General features: G+C 39.2%; 1 protein-coding gene and 1 pseudogene across 1 annotated transcript in view; one reads left to right on the top strand and one right to left on the bottom strand.

Annotated features, from left to right (window-relative positions):
- Positions 1–23,209, top strand: part of GRIN3A (glutamate ionotropic receptor NMDA type subunit 3A) — a 161,050-nt gene that overhangs the window by 11,560 nt on the left and 126,281 nt on the right. The window lies entirely within an intron of this gene.
- Positions 8,079–8,469, bottom strand: LOC118979748 (intraflagellar transport protein 20 homolog; annotated as a pseudogene).

Raw genomic sequence — 23,209 nt, 5'->3', positions numbered from 1 at the left:
ACCCCCAGGTTACTGTCCCTCCTTAATCCAGTCAGCAGTGGCCAGCTTCCTGAGTTAAGTTCTCAATGGAAACCTTAGAACAGAGCAATGAATAAAACATCAAAACTTCAAAGAGCTTACATTCTGGTGGAAGAGGCAGATAATAAGACACACAAGCAAGTATATAATACGGTATTGTTAAAGAGAAGCAAGTATGACAGAGAAAAATAAAGCAGGATAAAGGGTTGGAGAATGACTACGGTTAGTCCATAAGGCTTGTTTGAAGAGGTGATGTTTGAGCAGATAATGACCCATGCACGTTTCTGAGGGAAGAGCATTACAAGCGAAGAGAATAAAAGTGCAAAGGCCCGGAGGTAGGAATGAAGAGCAATAGTAACTGAGTAAATGAATGAATGGGCTCTTCTTAGCACTATTCATTTCAGATTTGTTATTGGGCACAATTTCAAAGGAGGAAATGTCAATAGTGAAGCAGTAACAAGACCTAGTGTACTCACATAGGGGTACTTTTCAAGGTTTAGATTCCTGGATTCATCTGTTTACATGTGGCAACACCAGAAATTTCAAACTGGAGTTTCCAGTTATCTCTCTCATTCTCACCTTACGCTCAAAATATTGAAAGATCTCCTAAGATGGTGTTCCTTCTCCTGTATAACAAGATTGCTGATAACATCTTTGACTTCTCCCTTTTCTCCTTGCTACGCTCTGTTGCATGCCTGCATGTATTTCTCACATCCCCATCCTTCTTCCTTATTCTCAAAAGGCATTAATTCCTCTCACCAATACTCTTGAATAGCCTTTAAATATCTAGGTTTATATTTGCCCCAAACATTCTGCACANGATGTTTGAGCAGAGAATGACCCATGCACATTTCTGAGGGAAGAGCATTACAAGCGAAGAGAATAAAAGTGCAAAGGCCCGGAGGTAGGAATGAAGAGCAATAGTGATTGAGTAAATGAATGAATGGACTCTTCTTAGCACTATTCATTTCAGATTTGTTACTGGGCACAATTTCAAAGGAGGAAATGTCAATAGTGAGGCAGTAACAAGCCCTAGTATACTCACATAGGGGTACTTTTCAAGGTTTAGATTCCTGGATTCGTCTGTTTACATGTGGCAACACCAGAAATTTCAAACTGGAGTTTCCAGTTATCTCTCTCATTCTCACCTTATGCTCAAAATATTGAAAGATCTCCTAAGATGGTGTTCCTTCTCCTGTATAACAAGATTGCTGATAACATCTTTGACTTCTCCCTTTTCTCCTTGCTACGCTCTGTTGCATGCCTGCATGTATTTCTCACATCCCCATCCTTCTTCCTTATTCTCAAAAGGCATTAATTCCTCTCACCAATACTCTTGAATAGCCTTTAAATATCTAGGTTTATATTTGCCCCAAACATTCTGCACACTGATGTCAAATAAATCTTCCTAACGCAGAGCAGCTTTCACTTATTTATTCCTTTTCATTCGTTCCATGAACACATATCAAGTATAATGCACTGAGCTTCATGCCACCCTCTTGCTCAAAAGTAGTTTTGTTTTACTGTGACGTTATCATTCTTTTCCCATACCCCAACTTTCCTGGGGGTGAACACACGCCTTAACATCACTGCTTCACTACGAGAGTAAGTTCAAAAAGGCATTCCATCCCAACTCAAGGTCCAGGTGTGCCTCCCCTGAAGCCAGAGAAACACAGGCCAATAATCATTAGCAAACATGCAGAACCTGGTCCTCACAGCCTTCCACAAACATGTACAAAAAATTCTTTCCAATTTGTGGCATTCTGTTAAGATAGAGGTGCCCAAAAAACATCTCTCAGAATAGAAATATGTGTGATATTTTATTGATAAACGTAAATCACTATCTTAAAAAACATTTTTGTATTATATATTTACATAGAAAGACAGATATATACCCAAGTTGTAACGATCTGCAGATGAATTAAGTTCTGATTCAGAATTGATTTTTCCATCGAAACAATGTTATCTGTGACTATTAAGACCTCAGACCAGGCTGAAAAGCCTGTTTGACCCATATTATAGCAGAATTATGGTATTAATAGTTCTGTAGATGCTAAACACTGTCTGTAACTCGTTCTTTCTGCTTGAGACCAAGGGGGTGTAAAGTGAGGAAGAAAACCAGAAGAACTGGCTCTAAGTGATGGCCACAGGTTCACCCATACAGCCTTGGGAAACCTCTCTGAGCCCGTTTCCTCTATGGTGCATTATAGTCATTAACGAGGTATCCATGGAATGCCTACTATGCTATTTTAAGGAATTGGTATGGGCCCTGGGTGGTGTAGCTCAGTGGATTGAGCGCAGGCCTGCGAACCACACGATCGCGGTTCGATTCCCAGTCAGGGCACATGCCTGGGTTGCAGGCCAGTTCCCAGCAGGGGACACATGAGAGGCAACCATACATTGATATTTCTCTCCCTTTCTCCTTCCCTTCCCCTCTAAAGATAAATAAATTAAATTAAAAAAAAGAATTGGTATGGGTCTCAGTGACTTAATAGACATGAAAACATTCGTAAATTCAAATGTTAATAAACCAGGTGAGAAGTATTTTTACTGAAACAGCTTTTCCTTCAGGAAAACATTCCCCGCTCCAATTTTGGAAGCCAGGACATCTCTTCCCCAGAACTAATTTGGCAGGAGGAACCCTTGTTCTAGATTCCTGCTTTGAACCTGAGTGGTTGCACTGAAATCACTGAAGGGTCCGCAGGATCAGGAAAGAGGGGCCTGGAAAGGAGTTTCCCACTTCGCAGGCACTAAATACCCCCTAGGCAGGTGCCTGTCATAGAGGGAAGGAAGGAGTTTGAGGAGCTGGCGGGGTAGGAGGAGCACAGCCAGGACACAGATGAGAATGAGAGAGACACTTTGGAAACCAAATATTAAAGCTAAGATTGCCTGCTTCTGTCCATAAAATAGATTAGTTAAGATTTTTTGAGATTGTATCTGGTTCTAAATGATACCTCACGCTGGCCTGGGTCACTGGAAAATAATTAAATTGCATTGAAACCTCCATTCCAAGTCTGCCTCTTAACACTTGCTGGGCGGCAACCAGGTCAAGATTGTTGCTTCTGCACCAGAATTCAGACACAGCCCAGGCCAGAAGGCATTCAGGATTTCCTTCATGCAAAGGGGCACTGGGAAAGATCAGGAACGAACCAGCAGGATTAACCAGGTCCATAGGGCCTCCGCCACAGTATATCCGTGACCTCCTTTCTGACTTCTTTGCCTCCATTCTTGACGTTACATGATGTTCTCCATGCTGCAGTCCGAAGGAAAACCAACCCAGCACGCTGCTTAAACCCGTTCACTGCTCCCTGGGAACAACGGCGTTGTTCCCCGAACTCAGGGCACTCACGTACTGCCTTCATAATGTTTGCTGTATCTCTGCGTCGTCTGTTCTCTTGATTTTGAAAATTAATGTACTGTTTTACTTAAATAAGTTTATGTTTTAAAAAATCTTCCCATCATGACATTAATGAAAACCCCTTGCCGTAATTAGAAGTTAACTGTAAAAATAAGTACACCACAAAATCAAAACAATTTTAGCTAGGTAGCCTTGCCTGAGCCCTTTTTTAAATGAGAAAATTTCCAGGTGTTAAAGAAGTATTAAAGACAAACTGAGGTTTTCTCCTTGATTTAACAGAAGGATTAAGTGCTAATTGAAATGGGATTAGCTTTCTCACTTTGTGATTCAATGTTATTTAATGTCAGGTCCCTGAAGGACCTAACTTCTCCCATGAACCACCTGTACTCTGCCAAACTCTAGCCCACAGGATGAATTCTAAGCAGCATGCAAGACCTTTCATTACCTGAGCCTTGCTGGACTCTCATTTCTCCAGGGTACTAATCCTCACCCTTTGTACTCTGTGCTCAGCAAGGCCTGAATGTCCAGTGGCGTTCCAAGCCGTGGCACGTGCTCTTCTCGCTGCTTGGAATGCCCTTTGCCCTGTGTCTGCCTGAAACTCCTCCTCAACTTTCAAACCTTTGCTCAAATATCCCCAGTGCGCAGTTCACTGCCACCCTCTTCTCACCCCTCCCTACCCTTTCCTTGTCACTTCTGTGTGACTTTTCTGCCTGTACTTTTTTCTTGTCCAGATCCATGGCACAGCAGTGTAATTGTTTGTTGACATGTGACTCTCCACTAGACAGAACCCTGAGCTCCTAGCACAGTATGTGGCTCATAATTGATGCTTAGTGACTGTTGATTAAACTCAATTAATGGTCCATTTCCATCCCTTCCAGTGTGACAGAACTAAGTAACACCTGTGGAAACCCACCATCTGTCAAGGTGGGGCGATGTGAACCTAAGAAAATGTACTGCCTTATGAAAAAAGGGTCTTCATTCACTGTGGTGGATAGAGTTCATGACCACCCAGAATTCACTATTATGTAGAACAAAGCTGGAAGAGAAAGGCCTTCAGGAAATTGATTTTGTAAGAAATAGAAAGCCTGTTTCTGCTGCCCTATTGAACTTTCGTGCGTCCTTCATTGTTTCTCAATTGGTTTTCAATTTCCTGGGGGCTACAAGTGACAGAAGAGGGACCTTGTTCTCATGTCTTTGAGTCATAGCTTTCCCTCATTCCCATCCCCTCCCCTCGCCAGCCAATTTCTCTGTATTTTGAAGCCCCAAATTCTTGACATGTAAAATTAGAGAGAGCCACAGTTAATGAAATGTAAATTTACTGGAAAGAATCATCAATGAAAAAGAGAAAGAGTCTGGAATTGCATTTTATCACATCATCTCTTGTCAGACAAACTCTCAGGAAATCAGACAAGAGTTCAGATCTGCTAAGAACACCGAGTTCCCTTCCTAGCTCCCCACTGGATTCTCGGCCTTTCCTTCATCAAGTACAATCCCCCAGGCTCTCAGCCTTCCGGAGTGCTGGTCCTCTGTGCGTTCGTCACACCCAGATCATTTTCAGAATCTGGATTCTCAGATTCATCAAATTAGAGCCTAGAGAGCTGGAGCGTAGAAATCTACTTAAAAAACAAACAACTCCACAGGTGATTGTGTCCACAGGTGATTCCGAGTGTATCTGGGGACCCCATTATCCTAAGAGTCTCCTCTAAGGTGATTTTTAAGTGGTGACCAGGAGCCACCTGAAACAAAATTGAATTAGACAATTTTTTAAAGTGTGCATTTTCAGCCTCACCGAATTCCACTAAACTATGTACTGTGGCCTAATATGTACATTAAGAAGAAACTCCTCGGGGGATTCATATTTGCACAGTACAGTTTGAGAAGCAATGACCTGGGGCAGAGGTCTCACACTCAGATGCCTGAAAGGGGACAGGAAGGTAATGAAAATGTGAAGTAAACAGTCCCAGACGATACAGTAGGGAGTAATAAAATGTGTAGGTGACTGAGGGTGCCTGACCTTTCCAAAGGAGGCAGCCAGCCAGCCACCGCTCAGCTGCAACCAACTCACGGGGACGTTGCCAGATACTGTAACTTTTCAAATAAGCTAGACTGTAGATTTTTTTAATGTAAAAATGTCCTCAACGTGTTGATAATGAACTCATTTTTATTGAATTATAATAGAAAAAGCCAATATATTTAAAGTATACACAAGATGAGTTGACATATGTATACAGTTAACCTTTAAATAATATGGGGGGTAGGGGTACAAATGCCCTGTGCAGCTGAAAGTTCACAGACACCTTTTGACTCCCCCAAACCTGAACTACTAACAGTCTATTGTTAGCTAGAAGCCTTACTGATAATGTGAATAGTTGACAAGACATATTTTGTATGCTATGTATGTCGCAGACTGTATTCTTACAATAAACTAAGTTACAGAAAAGAAAGTATTACTAAGAAAATCACAGGGAAAAGAAAATATATTTACAGTATTTATTTTACATTTGCATATAAGTGGACCCACCCAATTTAAACTGTGTTGTTCTAAAGTCAACTATACATTGTGAAAGCCTTCCCCCATCAAGTTAACTGAGTAACTCACATTTTTAAAAATAATCTGCAGGCCCACTAGGGCTGGATGCTTACCAGTTTGAAACTTTTGGAATAGCAAATGTCACTGCTTTTGTTGTGGAGAAGTGTTAACCAGAAGTACCTCAATGCTTTGCACAGTGATAGAAGTTGACATAGGCCAGTAGCTATAGCATGTCTAGTGGGTTTAAGGTGCAGCTAGAAAGAGATAGATTAAGTACATATTGTAAAGGAGAGGTAGCCAGCCTCATTTGAAAGTAAGAAAACAAGAAGAAAGAAAGACACTAAAAGATAATGGATGTAATCCATTCCAGGTATACTCATAAATGAATCTTAGAAGCCTCCGTAAAAAGAGGTAATGAGATAATGATAGCTACTTAGAGTGTTTGAAGTATTAGTAGAATGGTTTATATCAGGCAGATTAGCAGCCTCCTGTGACATATAGTAGGTACTCATTTAAAAAGAAAATGCTGGCTCCCTTATTTTTTGTTTTCTTAAGCCTCTGTCGCCTTACACTAAAATTCAACAGGCACTAAAAAAACCGAGCTTATGGCAGAAAAAACTGACAAACTCTCGATATTTTTGTATGTATGTTTTTTTGAGAAAACTGATAATGTCCCTTTGATGAGATAATTAACAAGGTAGTGATGACAAAGTGATTGAAGTGCCTTGTAAGAAATGCTATTTCAAAATACAAAAATGTCCTTGAATCTCATTGTTGGATTTCTTCCCACTACTATGGGTTCAGTGATTCTAAATCCAGTGCAAAGGAAGATGCTAAGCAAATGGACTGGAGGATCCTTGTGGATAATTCTGGAAAAGCTAATAATATTCTGGTTTAGGAAGGCTGCTTACCTATGACACTCTATTATTCATCGACGTTTTATTTTTTACTTTTATTTTTTTAAAGATTTTATTCATTTATTCTTAGAGAGAGAGGAAAGAAAGAAGAAAGAGAGGGAGAGAAATATTGATGTGGAAGAGATATATCTATCAGTTGCCTCTCGCACGCCCCCAACGGGGGACCTGGCCTGCAACCCAGGCATGTGCCCTGACTGGGAACTGAACCAGCAACTTCTCAGTTCACAGGCAGAGCTTCATTGACTTTTTAAAAATATAATAATTTTATATGTTAAAAACAATGTAATGATTATGTGAAAAAAATGTATTTACCATTTTAAATACTAGTAATTTCAGTACCTTAACATGCATTCCAATCCAGTTTTTGTCTCCTTGTATACATGTTTTTTATCTCTGGGAGGTCAGTGTTTTCTGTTTTATTTGCCATAATAATCCAAGGGCCCATAACAGTCTTCTGCAAATAGTAGTCACTCATAGATCTGTTTTGGGAATAAATGAATGAACTTCTGAAATGATAAATATACAATCAATTTTGTATTCTGCTTTGCTCACTTCTATTATGTCATGAGTCTTTTATGTCACCCCAAACTTCAAACAAATCATATTTCTCTGTTTTGTTGATTTTTTCTAGTTACAAAATCAGAAAAATATGAAAACCTAGAAAAATTTCTTAATCTCAATGCAGAAACAATCACTCTTAACTTGCTGAGGTATTTCTCCTGTATTTGTTACATAAAACTTGTTCTTTAAATGTGGGGAGTTTTTATTCAAATTCTTTCACTTGATGTGATATTGCTAGTATTTCCCATGTTTTAGGAAACTCACTGTCGCCATTTTATTTCATTTATTATTTTTAAAACAATATTTCATTGCTTTTTCTTCCAAAAGCTTTGTGAATTTACAAAAAATGAAAAAGGATCAAAGTTTATAGACTGCTTAGTTCAGGTCAAGAATACAAGATGTGAGAACCCAGTCCTCTGTGGCCTCTGGGTGGTCCCAAAACTGCACTGCCATCGGCAACAACTCCCCCAACTTGTCTCATAGCCTTTAGAGATGCTGCATTCCACACACAGCATCTCACATGACCTGCCTGGAGATGCTGCATTCCACACACACCATCTCACATGACCTGCCTTGGTCATTAGTCAAAGTCACTGGAATAGTACAGAGGATTTTTCTGTGAGGTTTTTGTTGTCATTGTTGTTGTTTTTATTGCCCTCCTGCTATAAAATGAAAATTTCAATTGATTTCTGAAAAAAATAAATTGGTCAATAAATTCATTCTGTTCTGCTTCTACTTTATACAAAGCTTTGTATTCAACTCAATACCTTTCAAGCTGCATTTTTCTTTTCTGCTATTAGTGCTTGGAGTCACTGCTATTGGGCTTCTCTCTGCTTTGCTATAGATTGGAGCAGGTTCTAAGTGCCAATGACGTTCATCTTCTCATTTTCTGCTTTTTTTCCAAGATGATCAACAACCTTGGTTGAACCACCAACTATTTTCTGAATTTGGCCAGTTTTGTCCCAAAAGTCCTTGCACTCTTCTTTGAGCTCCACTGTCTGCTGGATGACCTCTGGGTCCAACGTCCCAAGCTTGTTCATCTCATCCAAGTGCAGCCCTGCTTTGCCCTGCACGTCCTTGACCATAGCTGTTTCCCTTCCAGCTGCTCTGCTGACCAGTAGCATCCATGCACTCCCTGTCATCATTTATTTCATTAACTGAATGTTATCACAGACTTTTTTGGATATCCCTAGAATGTTGACATTTAAGTTCTTTTTACAGTTTTTGTCATAAAATGTTCCACAATAAATGTCTTTGTTTATACATTCATTGTTCACTTTGTAGATTATTTCCTTAGCATACATTTCTGGAAGGTGAAAATACATGCTAATTAATTGGAGTATTTCCAGCGATCTATATCTTATGGGGTATATTTTCTACACCCTTGTATATCTCAGCATGTCTTCATTATTTTTCTTACAAATTACAGATTGACAAGGCATAAAATTCTTTCCCAAGTTCCGTTTGATATCACTTTATTGTTTTTGAGCATTTAATGCAGCAGAAATGAAAAACCCATGATATTTCTATTTATCCCTTTGAAATTTACTTTTTTTCTTTTCTTCCCAAATGCTTGACAGTTTTTCTATTAAAACATTTTGACAGATGTGTCTAAGTACAGTTCACTTTTATTGAGTTTGCACAGAATGAGGTGAGTCCATCCAGCTGAGTATTTTTTAAACAAAATTTTTCTTCAGATCTGTCTTTGATTAGTCCTTCTGTTCCTATGGTTCTGGTTTCTTTCTTAAGTACACCATAATTCTTAAAGTTATCTGCCACATTTAGGTGACCAGACAGTTTATATCCAAGCCAGGACAATTTTGAAAGTGGAAAGGGCGGCAGTCAGTAATTACACAGGACGGTAGACATAAAACAGGATCCGTCTGAGAACAGGCTAAGACACACAGCCGCCCTGACTGTGCTTTCTCCTTATTCACAGATCTGGATGACTTTGTTCTCTATCCTGAAAGACTTTCTAAGTTGGTCTTCTGTATCCCTAACTCACTACTTTGCAGTGTTTATTATGCCTTTTATGCTTCCCAAGCATATTGGAAATCTATTATTGAATTCTCAGTTTTCCTGTGTCTTTCCACGCAACACTATTCTTTTTCATTCGATCCTATTATTGTTCGTCTCAACATGTTCTCCTCCTGGGAATTACTCATATTTTATAAAAGTCATGTTATCTTGTTTATTGTTTAAATGTCAGTGTCTTTGTGAGGGGTTTTCTGATTTTCTGCTGGCCTCTAAAATAAATTGTTTTCTGAATGTCTTTCCTTTCCTTTGCCTGTTCTACAGCATTTGTATAGAGCCCAGGTTTTGTTTGTTTGTTTGTTTATGGGGTATGGGGAGGAGTTCTTATTCTAGAATAATAAGAAACCTATTTAAAACCTCTGTCTACCAACAAACAGGCTGCTTAGATAACTAATTGCCTTACTTTGAATTCACTTATGTTCTCGCTGAATCTCCTTCTAATAAATACAGCTGGACACGAAGTTGTTCTGCATGTCGCCTCCAAATCTAAGTCTTTAGCTGTCACCAAGTAAGCCACTTCTAACTGGACTAAATTAGAAACTTTAGCCGCTTCTCCCCTGCTCTGTTGCTTTCTGATAATATTTATACCTATACCTTTCAGCAGCTCTTATTCAGTCCCTCAGCCTAGGCAGCCTTTTCAAGATACACATGTAGGCTCCATCCTGGACCTCCTGGCACAGAATCTGAGGAGATATAGGCTTGTGTATGTAAGATTTCCCAGGTGTTTCTGTTGTTCCCACCTGGCTGAGAATCACTGATCTGAACCAAATGTTCAATATACTGATCTCTACTGAGTGGAGGATTTGGAAAACAAAAAACACTGCTATTGGTTTGCATGTCTACTGGGGTGATTTCTGATTGTGCTACCTTCTGTGATGCTTTTCTTATGAGAATTAAGCTTCCCCCATACTCCACTTGGAGATGCAGTTTTTATCTAAATTTAGGAACAAAAATACTAATCAGAGGAGTGGAGTGATTCAATGTTATTCTAACTACCTCAAAAAGCAGGACGCATGCGGTACGGGGGCCATGGTGATGCTTCTAACTGAACTAAGGGGCAGAAAGAAAGGGACGTTAGTCATAGCAGTGAACAGCCAGAGGACCCAGGGTGACTGAGTTTCAATCCCATCCCTGCCTCTTACTAGCTAAGCGTTACTGGTAGACCACTTACCCTCTCATGCCTTAGTTTCTTCATCTTAGGACATGGATAATAGGATCCATTTCACTTCCTGAGTTTTAAGGAAGATTAAACAAAATAACTTACAGAAAAAAATTAAAATGCCTGATATATACATTACATATTCAAGAAATATTAACTACTTTTAGTTCCAGACACAATTATCAACATTCTATATCTTCCTCTGATTCTACCAGCGGGCAGTCTGTGCACGATCCTTCCATTCCAGCAATAAATTGATTGTGAGTAAACGTGTTTTAGGATTGTGGGCTTTCATCTTTTATGTCTCATTTGATACTTCAGTGGGAAGTTGCAGAATGCTGCATCAGATCAGTTCCTGAGTTTTATTGGAATTTTAGGGATAAGTCCTTGCGTGGTGATCCATCACTGTAATTTCATTCTGACCAGGCAATCAGTCATTTCATTTCCATCCATGCCTTCATGCTGTTTCCTACTGGCTGCCGTGTCTACCTCATCTCCTTCCATCTCGTTCTGTGACCTCACAGCAGTAACTGGTTTGAATCATGCGAGTCCTGGCTGAGCTAGTGAACTCCAGGAAGGGAGGAGTTTTGTGTGGTTCACAAGGCCCCCAAGGGTGATAGTCACTAGGAGGGAAGTTTAGCTCAAAACCAGGTCTTTCTAAGCTGTCCAAGTGATTCAACGTACAGTAAGATAGTAAATGTGTCCGTGAGTGCCATTCAGGAAATAGAAGCCACACCAGATATTTAAGAGAGAGAATTTAATATAATGAATCATTAACTAGATACAAAGTGGTTCGTCAGATAACTAGAAGGATTTTAAGAGACCTGTATGGTGTGAAGTTGGCAAATCCTGGAAGCAATTACCACCCCTGGAATTGAGGATCAATAGGAGCAGGCTGGAATATTAACACTCAGGAGCTTAGAGGAAAAGCTCTGTGAAGCTGAGATCTAGATATTTGAGAAAAAGGAGTGTGGTTCAGCTGGCGATGGTGTCTCCAAGCTCCATGGAGGGCCTAAGGTGTTCGGATCCAGTCACTAAAAGGATAAAGTGGTTCTGCAAGTACTGGAAACATTGCACAGTATTTAGCTGTTTTCCTGGAAAGAATCCACTGACGAAATGAAGAAACATTGCTAGGGCAATGCTTAAAGGAACCTCAAACAAAAAGCCCACAGGAAGCAAGTCCTTCCTCTTCCGTCTGCTTTGCCATCTCCCCCACAGTGGCCTTCACTGGCAGAGCCCACCAGGGTCCCCCTGGCAAAACAGGAATGTGATTTGTAGACTACCAGCTCCAGCATCCCAAAGCAGAGAAGAGCAAGGTGGGTTTGGAGCCGACAGACAACAGCCATATCTGAGACTCAAGGTATGAAAAAAATAGTAATGATCGCTGGCATTCATTGCACCATTACTGTGCACTAGGCATCACGCAGCATCGCATTTCATTCTTATTAAATCTTCTCTCGTAGCTAATATATTTATCCTCATATTATTGTGAGAAGATTAGAGGTTACTTGCTTGAGGTCACTCGGCTAGTCAGAGGCACAGCCAGAAGTTCAGTCTTTGGAGCTCCAAAGGCTCTACACAACACTGCCTCCTATAATAGGTGGCAGTGGTATGGTTTCTTCTAATTCTGAGATGCATCTATTAGTAATTAATGTCTCTCTGCTCAACAGTATTTGATTTTATTTTATTACCAATGAAATTATTATTTCACAACACTTAATTTAGTATGTTAGGCATGTGTGCCTAACAGCTGAGAACTGTGGAGGCTGGGCAATTTTCCAGTTCATCTGAACTACACAGATAGTTGAATCAGACACTGTAAAATTTAGAAGAAAATATATTGGTGTGAATTGTTTGCTTTGGCTATCTGCTTTGTCTTTCAGATGGCCTAGGACAATGCTTGGTTGCCAGTTGGCTTTATGCCACACAGTGTCAGTGTAATTGTTTGGCACAACTCCTCCCTTGGGTACCTCATCACTAGAGGTTGACTCTCCTCAGTAGCTTCTTCATTAGGAAAGCAACCTGGACTTGTATAAGTTTGCCATTGATAGAAATCTCTGAGTTACAAGATGGGTCATCTATGCAACAGGGTTGAAAATTGGAAAGTATCGGCTTACTGCAGATCTCCAGACTAGAAATCTCTGATTAGATAATAAATTATTGCTCTTGAGAATAGACCTGGGGCATTAATCATTGCCAAACCTTAATCTACCCACTGACATCTGCAAAAGGTTCCTAAAATTTGCACATATTTTGACATTCTCCACACAACAATAAATTTTTTGTCTTAATTTCTGTTTATTCTTGAGACTCCAAAAAAAAAAATAACAAGCATTCTCTGACATAGAAAATTTGGTTGGATAAAATAGACAAACTTCATTACCCATATTCAATATGTCTAAATGTTTCTAATTAATGTTTGGGAGGGAAAAAGAATTCATTGAACTTCAAGAGATGAAAGCCATCTAAGGTTTTGCCCTTTAATAAAATACTTTAAAAACACAAGAAAATTTGGTTGGAATACACAATCACTATTATTCATCATTCAAGATTTTTTGATAGTTGAGACCTAGATCATTAGTTACCTTAACTCCTTAGTTTCCACTCACTCACCTCAATTCTGCATAGACTCTCAATTATGACTTACCTGTACATACCAAACCATTTTTTAAATAAACTGGACTGATATCACCAATACACAAAATCTAACCTCTTTATAGTTCCTTCTTCCAGCCTCCCAATGGGATTCCCTTTGGGAGTCCCTTACTGGGATTCATTCAGAGTTTTCTAAAACATAGGATTTCCATGAAAAACAATTTAAAAGAGTAATGGTAAAAGAGACACTATATGTATAAAATAAGTTTCAATTTGGGATATTTACACTTTTTATTTATTTATTTTTAAGATTTTATTTATTTATCTTTAGAGGAGAAGGGAAGGAGAGAGGGAGAGAAATATCAATGTATGGTTGCCTCTCATGCATCCCCTGCCCAGAACTGGGAACTGGCCTGCAACCCAGGCATGTGCCCTGACTGGGAATCGAACCGTGATCCTTTGGTTCGCAGGCCTGCGCTCAATCCACTGAGCTACACCAGCCAGGGCTGGGATATTTACACTTTTTAAAGTCCATTTACATCTTCATATTATAGATACAAAAGATCATAAAAATACTATTTCTATATTGTCTAACAGACTGTTTCATAACTACAAGAGGAATAAGTACAGTTTGGAATTGCAACAGAGTGTCTTGTTTCCTTTACATCCTGAGTATAGGGTATGAACCTTTTTTGTATCTGTACAACACAAACTCTCATTTGATGAGGATTTTACAATTTACAAAGTAATTTTAGTTCACACAACCTTAGATACACATAACAATCTACAACAACTCTAGGAGGAAGGTACTACTCCCCCAAGTGACAAACAAAGTAATAGAGAAACTGAGCCTCAGATAAACTGTTTCATTGAGCAAGTAGTAAAATGAAATTTTCTGGTATTTAGCCCAGTCATTTGTTATCTAAATCCTTGCAGATTCAGAGAGTTTTCTTCTTAGATAGAGAGAGTGTGAGCTGCTATGGTATCAACCTCCAAATCGGAAGGTCCTGACTCCTCTCCTAAGACTTGAATCATAGGCTCCTCTGCCTAAACAAAACCAGGGATAATCTACCGAAGATCCCAATAGCAGAAAGTTGTACTCTGTTTCAGTAAGTGATAGATTCCTTAAAGCTGCCTCTAGATTTCCCCTTTGGTATCTGAAAATGTTATCACCATCTGAAGCTGTCAAGATGAATAAATAATGAATCTTGTCGGGGGGGGGTAATTTTTTATTTTAATTGTTGTTCAAGTACAGCTTTTTGTCTTTTACTCCCATCACAGCCCACCCACCCAGCCCTCCCCCACTCCCTCTCGTTCTCCCCCCCCCCTAGTTTTTGTCCATGTGTCTTTTGTACTCATCCCTGTAAATCCTTCCCCTTTTCTCCTGAAATTCCCTCCCCTCCCCCATCTGGACACTGTCAGCCTGTTCTCTATTTCAGTGTCTTTGGTCATATTTTGTTTGTTTGTTTGTTTTGTTGTTTAGGTTCCTGTTAAAGGTGAGATCATATGGTATTTGTCTTTCACGGCAGCACAATTTACAATATCCAAGTGTTGGAAGCAACCTAGGTGCCCATCAGTAAATGAATGGATCAAAAAACTATGGTACATTTACACAGTGGAATTCTATGCAGCAAAAAGAAAGAAGGAGCTCCTACCCTTTGTGACAACATGGATGGAACTGAAGAGCATTATGCTAAGTGAATCTTTTTTTAATCCGGAAAAGATTGTTAGAATTTTCTGAAATGTACTTGACCTTGAATACATATTAACATATTTACTATTAGTTTTCCTTACTCATAGTTGGTCTCTAGAAATTTTAAGCAATCCATCTACCTAGAAAGAATCAGTTTCAAAAGAAAAAAATACGAATTGCAGCCTAGGATATGGCTGGGAAAATATGAATGGGCTGTTGAAAGAGTGAGCGCATTGCCAGGGATCATGGGAGCATTTGAAATGGCCTGTGTGTTGGGATCACTTTGAATCCTTTTCAGAGGTTTTTGAAAACATTTATGGCAGTTACAAATTTAATTTTGAGCTTTCTACTATTATGTGAGATTCATGAAATATATTCTATATCCATGTTGTCAATTTACTGCAGAATTTTTTTGTGTGGGTCCACATAGTTATTTTGAGGACTTTTAATAAAAGTGTGGGAGACATTAATGGAGATGGTATAATTTTGGAGCCAGAGGCTCACTCATCCTGTATAAAAAGTGCCAGGCTAGCCTTAAAAATTATTATTCCATTATTTCTGAAGATTTATGCTTTGAACAGATATTAAATTTAATTCTATATCTCTAAAACAAAATGGTTTATTCATTATTAATTATAATTATATAAATAGAACCTTATCATGCCAGGTGTCATAGAGATAATTTTTAGGTCACATTAATATCTATCCATGACCTTGAGCTCATTGTTGGGGCTGGGGGACTAAGCCACAATACCCCATCTCTCATTTTGTGCTGGGTATTCTCCTCCTGTGATGGCTTAGCAATATTAAGTTCCCTGGTTACATAGTTCCCTAGTGCCAATGGGACAAAATATGCTTCAATTGGCTCTATGTATAAAGCCATCACAAAAATCACATTATCTTGTTTGAAAAAATATTTAAAAGGCATATGATGCTAGTCTCTCTACCATTTGACATTCCATTCCTCATAACAAATAATATTAAATCCCTGAAAAATCATAAAATTCAATTAGCCACACCAGTCCTAAAATGAGATTGCATTAGTCACTTAGTAATCTATTTATTAACTACTATTAGCATTCAGTCACTGGCAACATGGCCTCAGGACACTTTATAATGAAAAATATTTTATTCTCATTGGTGAACTCATTTTAGAGTCTTTATCCAAATGATTGAATGCACCATTCTCTTTTTATTTAAGTCTGTTACATATTCGGCACCTCCCAGGACTACCTCCTCCCACTTTTTGCATTGAGGAACCCCCTCTTGCCCTCGCCTGATAACCAGCAAGATGCAGCTGGTTGCCGTTAAGGGGAAAGTCTTGCCAAAGAACTATCAGAAGAGAAGCATGCACAACTTGTCATTCTGTTCTTCTTTCCACTGTCCTCCTCATCAGAAACATTAAACACGAAGAAGGAAAGGACATTACCCTTTCCCAGAAGCTTTGTGCATTCCAAGAGGGAAGGAAAAGTTTACTATCTACTCATTTTAAATCATTAGGGTGTATGGTCTGTCACAGTTAGAAATGAAGACAATTGCCTTGATATTACCTTAGAACTATATGCACATTATGTAGTGTTAGAAATGTTTCCTTGAACTTGAGAAATAAATATGTTAGTAATTAGTTTACTTCTTAGATGACTTCCCATCTATATCTATTTCATATTTCTGGGAGCTACCAATCAGGGATATTTTCAAAGCATATAGAGAAAGTATCACCAGGGGAACTGTAAGGGAGGTCTCTCTTGATTGTGTCAAATATATGCAGGACCAGACAGCAAACAAGCCGTGAAGTAGAGAAAATGGATGTATATAGGATTTGGGTTTGAATTTTATGATTTTTATCTTGTCAGACATAAACAATTACCGCTGATAATAATTAGGCTAGCCAGTGTGTGCCTGGTTGAGTTCATTAATGATTACCACGGACAGTGCACTGAAGACATTTCTGCTGATACAGTTACAACCCTGGGGCTGTTTGTGGACTGTTGTGCCTAATGCTGTACCCCATAAGACGAAATGTACTGCTGGGAAATTTTGCACTGCGTTTTTAACGTACTATTCCCACAGTTGACTTCTCAACATCGTGATTGTTTATTCTCCTGGGAAATGCTGGTATCTTTTGCCAATTTCAGTGGCTGTTGAATAATTGCCATTGGGATGTCTCTTGTTTCTCATTTGCTGATTTAGTCACCTGCCTCATCACAAGTTTCTGATTTCTTTCCTGAAATCTGTGACTTTCATCTGCAAGTTTAAAAAGAAAAGATCAGTCCTCTTGGACGTGGTCATTTGGCAATACATTCATTCTCCTTCTTGCTCTTGGTCTCCCCTGTGTGCAGTGTTCTATATTTTTAGATAGGGATTTGGGTGAAGACTGAAATCTGTGACCAAAGAAGAAACTGAAGCTTCCTGGTCTCTCGGGGAACTAGATGAACTGTTGCTTTAAAGGAACCTATGATGACCATTGTCAGCACATTCTTATGCTTTGGTGCTTTGCCCCAGGGGCAGGGAAAGATGCTTTCCTAATAATGTGTCATAAATTAAATGTTATAATGTCATTTCTTCCAGTGCCTTGATTATATCACCTGATTTCCTTAGATACTTCCTCTCCAAACTATGGCTTTATCTACAAGTGGCTAGAATGCATCACAAAAGAATGGGAGTTTATATCATTCACTTCTTAGGGTTATTATTGCAGGTATCATATCCATCCTGAATTGACATTTATCCTGAGACATATCATGGCCACCCAGAGAGTTTTTTATGTGCATCTGACCCATATTTATTATGTTAAACAATAGCAGAGATTGATTATATTGTAGTAAAGTGGAAAGTCACACAAAAAATTAACTACCAAATTGTCAATGAGGAGTGTCTGTATTCCTTTGAAAAGAAGGTTCTAGTATTAGGTGGGGCATAACCAAGGTGGAGGGAATGAAATAAAAATTAATTCAATCCTTCCCGTTTCAGTTCTAATACCTCTTCCCTAAAAAAAAATTTTCCCTGATCCCCAGACTAGGTCACTCTGGAATGTACTTTCTTTATACCCTTTACCTTAGTTAGGTTCATGGAAATATCATTACAATTATGAACTTACTTGAAATGATACCTCTCATTTTTTTTAAACAAGTCTTATGAAGTAGTAAAATGTAGTGATTAAAAGTATGCCTCTTGAGCTTGACTTTGAATCCCATCTTGGCTTTTTACTGGCTGCATGGCCTTCCTATGGAAAGTGGGGATGTTCATAATTCCTTCAACATAGAAGGTTATTGTGAGGATTAAATGTGTTAATAATGTAAAACACTTAAGACACTGTGTGCCTAGCACACAGTAAGCATTCACCCAATAATCACTACCTATTATTCATTTTTATTTTATTAATAGGTACCTCTCCCTTATAAGACTCTAGGCTCTATGGAAACAGATAACATGTGTTTTGTTCACTCCCGTCACATTCCCAGTATATGTTTCAGTGCCCAGCACATAACAGCATGACACAAATATTTCATGAATGAAATATATTGTCTAGAAACATGAGTTAGTTACTGTGAATGTAAATATGACCTCGAACACCAAAGGATTAAATTGGCCCTCTCTGTAACATTGCATGAACTTATTATGAATGAATTAGCCAGCCCTATTCTATTGAAATATACCATTTGAGAATATTTTAGGAAACATGATTTGATCTACTATTATCCAATTTTTCAGTAAAGGGCTGTGTCACAATGAGTTATTTTATAATAGCTAAACTGTCACATTGTTTTAAGACAATAACCAAACTGTGAACCGTTTGAATGTGATGATAATAGTTTCTAATGCTCAGTAAACACAGTCTCTTGCCATTCTTGTGCTCCTTCTAAAAGAAACCCTTTGCTTTTTGTTTAACTTGTTTAAACAGGAGAGAAAGCTAGAGATAGAGCCACAATGGAGGTGAATGTTTAGATGAAGAAATTTAGGGGCCCAGGTACATTAAGATCCAGACACAGAGATGGAAGTACAAGTGGCAAAAGAAGTACCCAGTAGGCTTGGATGGAGCCCGAGATGCCCAAGAAAGACAGGTGTCTGTAGGCCAGCCACCGCCAAATAATTGTTGTACATGTCTTGTCAGTCAAAAAAAAAGAGCTTTCAACGTTTCCAGTAGAAGGATAAATTTTAATATGGGATTGAGAGGCATCCTGAGTCCGTGAGTCTGTCAGCCAACCAACACCATCAAGCATTCATCTAGGGACTGAGAATGTAGTTAGAATCAACTGTCTGGACCCTCTAGACACTTCTATTTTAGGAGTGAGAAAATATTCAACAAACAAATAAGATCACTTTCCTATTGATCAATGCTCTGAAGAATATAAAATTGTTCTATGAAGAAAATGATGGATTTCATGGTGGATGATGCAGGGGGGAGGCTGCTGAAGTTCAGTGGAAAGCCCAGAAATTTGAGCTGGGATGGAATCATCATCTGGGAGGGAGAGCACGCCCACTTTGCAGGAGGAAGAAGGGGCAGCAAGTACAAGGTTGGAGCATAATGGCTTTGAGACCACACAGGTGGAATGAGTGAGCAGGGCCAGATCACTGAGGGCATAGGGTAAAAAGCTTACATTTTGCTTTCATGCCCGGGAAAGCTATTAAAGTGTTATAAGCAAAGGAATGATGTGGATTTAGATTTTTTTTTAAAGATCACTCTGACTGCTTTGTGTAAAACTGACTGCCAGCCAGGCACTGTGGAGGCCGGGAGACTACTAGTGAGGGGCTGTCACATTAGTCCAGGTGGCAGGTGGAGGCTCACTCTAGAGGCGGTGAGATGATGAACGTAATTGAGCTGTGGACATATTTCGGAGTGAATTGGACTTACAAGTGGACTAATTAGTGATGTGAAGGGGGGGAAAGGGATTAAAAGCTGATGTCCTACTCTTTGGTCTGAGCAGTTGAGGCACGTGATGGTGCAATCACAGTCAGTGACTTGGGGAGGACTTTCAGGGAAGTGCATTTGGTGGGGCTATCTGGAGTTGGGGGGTAAGAGGAAAGAACACAGTGAATCTCTCTGGGCTTGTTAAGTTTCAGATGCCTAACAGAAATCCAAAAGGAGATATCAAGAAGGCAGCTGACTATGTAAGATCCAGGTTAGAGATGAAGGGGGTAGATGGTATTTAAATTTAGTAAGCTCGAGTGCAGATAAGAAAAGGAGAGACAAGGACAAAGCCCTGGGGCACCTCAGATTTGTAAAAAAAAAAAAAAAAAAGATACCCTGAGAAGAAGCAACTTGCGAGATAGAAAGAAAACAAGATGTATGGATTGAGAAGCGTGGAGGATGAAGTGTTTCAAGAGGAAGTAACAATTGTGTCAAATGGTGTTTAGAGGGTTGAGTCGCAGGTAGAGTGAAAATCTACCTTTAGTTTCAGTGGTGTTTGGTCACTAATTGCTGTGATGAAAGTTGTTATGGTAAGTTTGATACCCTTAATTGGATAAGAAAAATTGATAAAGAAGTGGAAGCTTTAAGCATCGATAAATCTTCAGACTTATGTGACGAAAAGGAGTAAAATTTGGAATAGGAGCTGGAGGAGGAAAGTGATGATATTAAGGAAATTTATAAGCTGATCGGAGGTCTCAGGGGAGAGAAATTGCTGAAGCAAATTCTAGAACAAGGTCCCTAAGGAGATGAGAGAGGGGGATGAATAAACTCCCCATCATTTCTATGCCCCAAAGTGGCCAGACCCTTCAGGAACTAACCCTGAGGCCGTCTCACTTCAGTTCGTAGCAGTCCGCACTTCATTTCCTTGGGAAAGTTAAGCATCTTCACTCTTCCACCATGTACACTGCGGCAAACTAGACTAATTCAGGGCAAGAAGAGGTTTACGTTGAGTTTAGTTGTCCATATTTCCCTCTTCCCATTCTCCATGCCGTATATGCCATGTATTCAGCTATGTCTCTGAATTCCAATGTACAGAAGCCTGACTAATTTCTTTATTATGCAAAATGAAAGATACTTTCATAGTAAAAATAGAGGCATGGTAATAATAGATGTGTTATTTTTAAGTTTTAAAATCCTGATAAAACTTCTACCATCTTCCTTTATCTCTCCTCTTCATGGTCTATATACCCTTAACGTAGTCTTATTTAGTTCCTATTATTTCCATTTACTTTGTCAGAACACTACGCTAGGTTGGTTGCTGAGATTCCAATTATGACTCTGATTGTATAACGGCACCCCACTTTTAGATAACAGATAAGTAACTGAACGATTGGTTCAGTGTTGATACCTCTTTTATATTGAATCATATTTGAAATGCATCAGTGTTGAGCTTCCAAATAAATTCAATTATGAATAATTTATAAAGCACAATAAATGTTTCCCCACAACCATCGTGAGTGAAAGGAAGTGGCTGGCATGCCCTGAGTTGGTGCAGATCAAGATTCACCTGCATTTCTGAACAGCGCCTCAGGTGCAGATACGCTTGAGCAGCTCTGTCAATCCTCCCAGCGTCCAGGTGCCGGAGTTCTGATTGGCATCAGGCAAGATCTGTGTCTTCTTCGGAGGCTAAGGTTTGATGGGAATGCAAATAATAATTACTCCTGCCTCTGAAGAGAAACTGTGTCAGTGAAATACGAATGAGCATGGTTCATACAAACTTGACACACATCTCAGCTAAAGGTCAGGCTTCTCTGTCTAAATCTAAACTGGACAATACCATATATTCATTCAACCCACAGATATTCACTGTGAGTTTCCCATTTTCAGGGCACCATTATATGGAATTTTAGTATAAAAGGCAAACATGTCTAGCCACAAATAGTCCAGGGAGGAGAGAGAGGAGCAAGCCCATGATGACTGTGCCATGCATAAATGACTGGTAGATCTCCAGAGTGTGGCGCAGCTGCGGTTCAAAGCAAGGCAGATAATAGAACTTGAGGGTGAGGCAAGTGAGAAGTGTTGACCTGGAGAAGAGAGTCCCGAGTGTAGACTGGAAAGATGACTGGGAGTTAGTGATGTAAAGAGCAGGGTAAGGAGAAACTGACCTACCTGTGGATGTGGAGAACAAGAGAGCCGGAGCACTTCTGCAATTCCAAACGTTTTGGATTGGCTTCCAAGATAAAAAGAAAACTACGATGTACTTAGACAATTGAATAATCGGGACACGATGACACCACTGTCCTGTACCAACAGAGATCAGCATGAGGGCTGGGATGCATAGAGATGTAGCAGTCTGCTCTGATGGATCGATCCTGCGACCTGGAAAGGGAGGCGAGAGATAGGCTATGGCACTCTCTAGGATCGTCCAGGGCACAGACAGAAAGGAGAGAAGAAGTTACCCATAGTGAATTTAGTATTTTGAGATACTGGGGTATCTAATTCTCTTTTTTTTTCTGGAGATAATAAAGACTTCTCCAGGCCCCTGTTCTCTCTATGGGTATATGCTCCCTGGACTTAGAAAACAATGATGATCAATGGAACTTCTTCCCATCTTAAAGCCTAAATGCTTTTGGTGTGATATGCAAGAGTTTCAAAGAAAATAATGTCAACAGAGGCTACATAATGCTAACAGAATGGATTTATGTGAACAATAAATGATTCCAGATAGGGGTCATTATAGGGTTCATACATTAAATCAGACAGAAACCCAGAAAACTCATCTGATTTGATTAGATTCTTTTTACCTAAAATATTAGTAATGAGTGTTACAGTGTTCTCAAGACATGATGTGATTGTATATGCTTGTCTCCGTAGAGAACAAAAATTAATGAATTCATAAATTAGTGCACTCTGTATACACCTCTCTCATAAAGGGCAATTACTTGTGGCTTAAGGATGACAGAGAGATAGTAGAGTGTACAAATTGGGCAGAGCCTGAATCTTTCCTTTAAAATTCAGGAATAAAATGAAACACAAGTAGGTATTCCTAAATATTAAAATTTAGTCATATTCTCTAAAGATCATGTGAAGACAGGCCACCTCATTTAAGAAATTATTAACCTGTCTAATAGAAGGAGAAATGCCTTTAACACACCTGTAATTCATGGCATTTCATAGACTGTCCAGGAATTTGGGTTAGGTGAGCTTTCAGGTCCCTTTCAACCCAAAGACTAAAATCACAAGGGCACCAACTGGCTTTTGGTGAATCATTCAAACTTAATATTTCTGTCCTATTTTATTATTATTTGATTATTGATATGGGCAAAGGTTTGACTAGTAAGTTCACAACAGGGCCAGATTCAATCTAAATCTTAAATTTGAAAACTAGCCAACTAGGTCTTTTTATTACCTAGTCAGTGATAATGCTCACATCAACCAGCCTGGAAGAACACAGACCTGTGTGTTCAGAATTCGTTGTCTGGATCTGGGATCACC

This window comes from Sturnira hondurensis, unplaced genomic scaffold (genome assembly GCF_014824575.4).
Source record: "Sturnira hondurensis isolate 20B ecotype Veracruz unplaced genomic scaffold, ASM1482457v3 Scaffold0022566, whole genome shotgun sequence".
NCBI lineage: Eukaryota > Metazoa > Chordata > Mammalia > Chiroptera > Phyllostomidae > Sturnira > Sturnira hondurensis.
The sequence above is the reverse complement of the archived record's forward strand: the minus strand, read 5'-3'. Positions and strand labels throughout refer to the sequence as shown.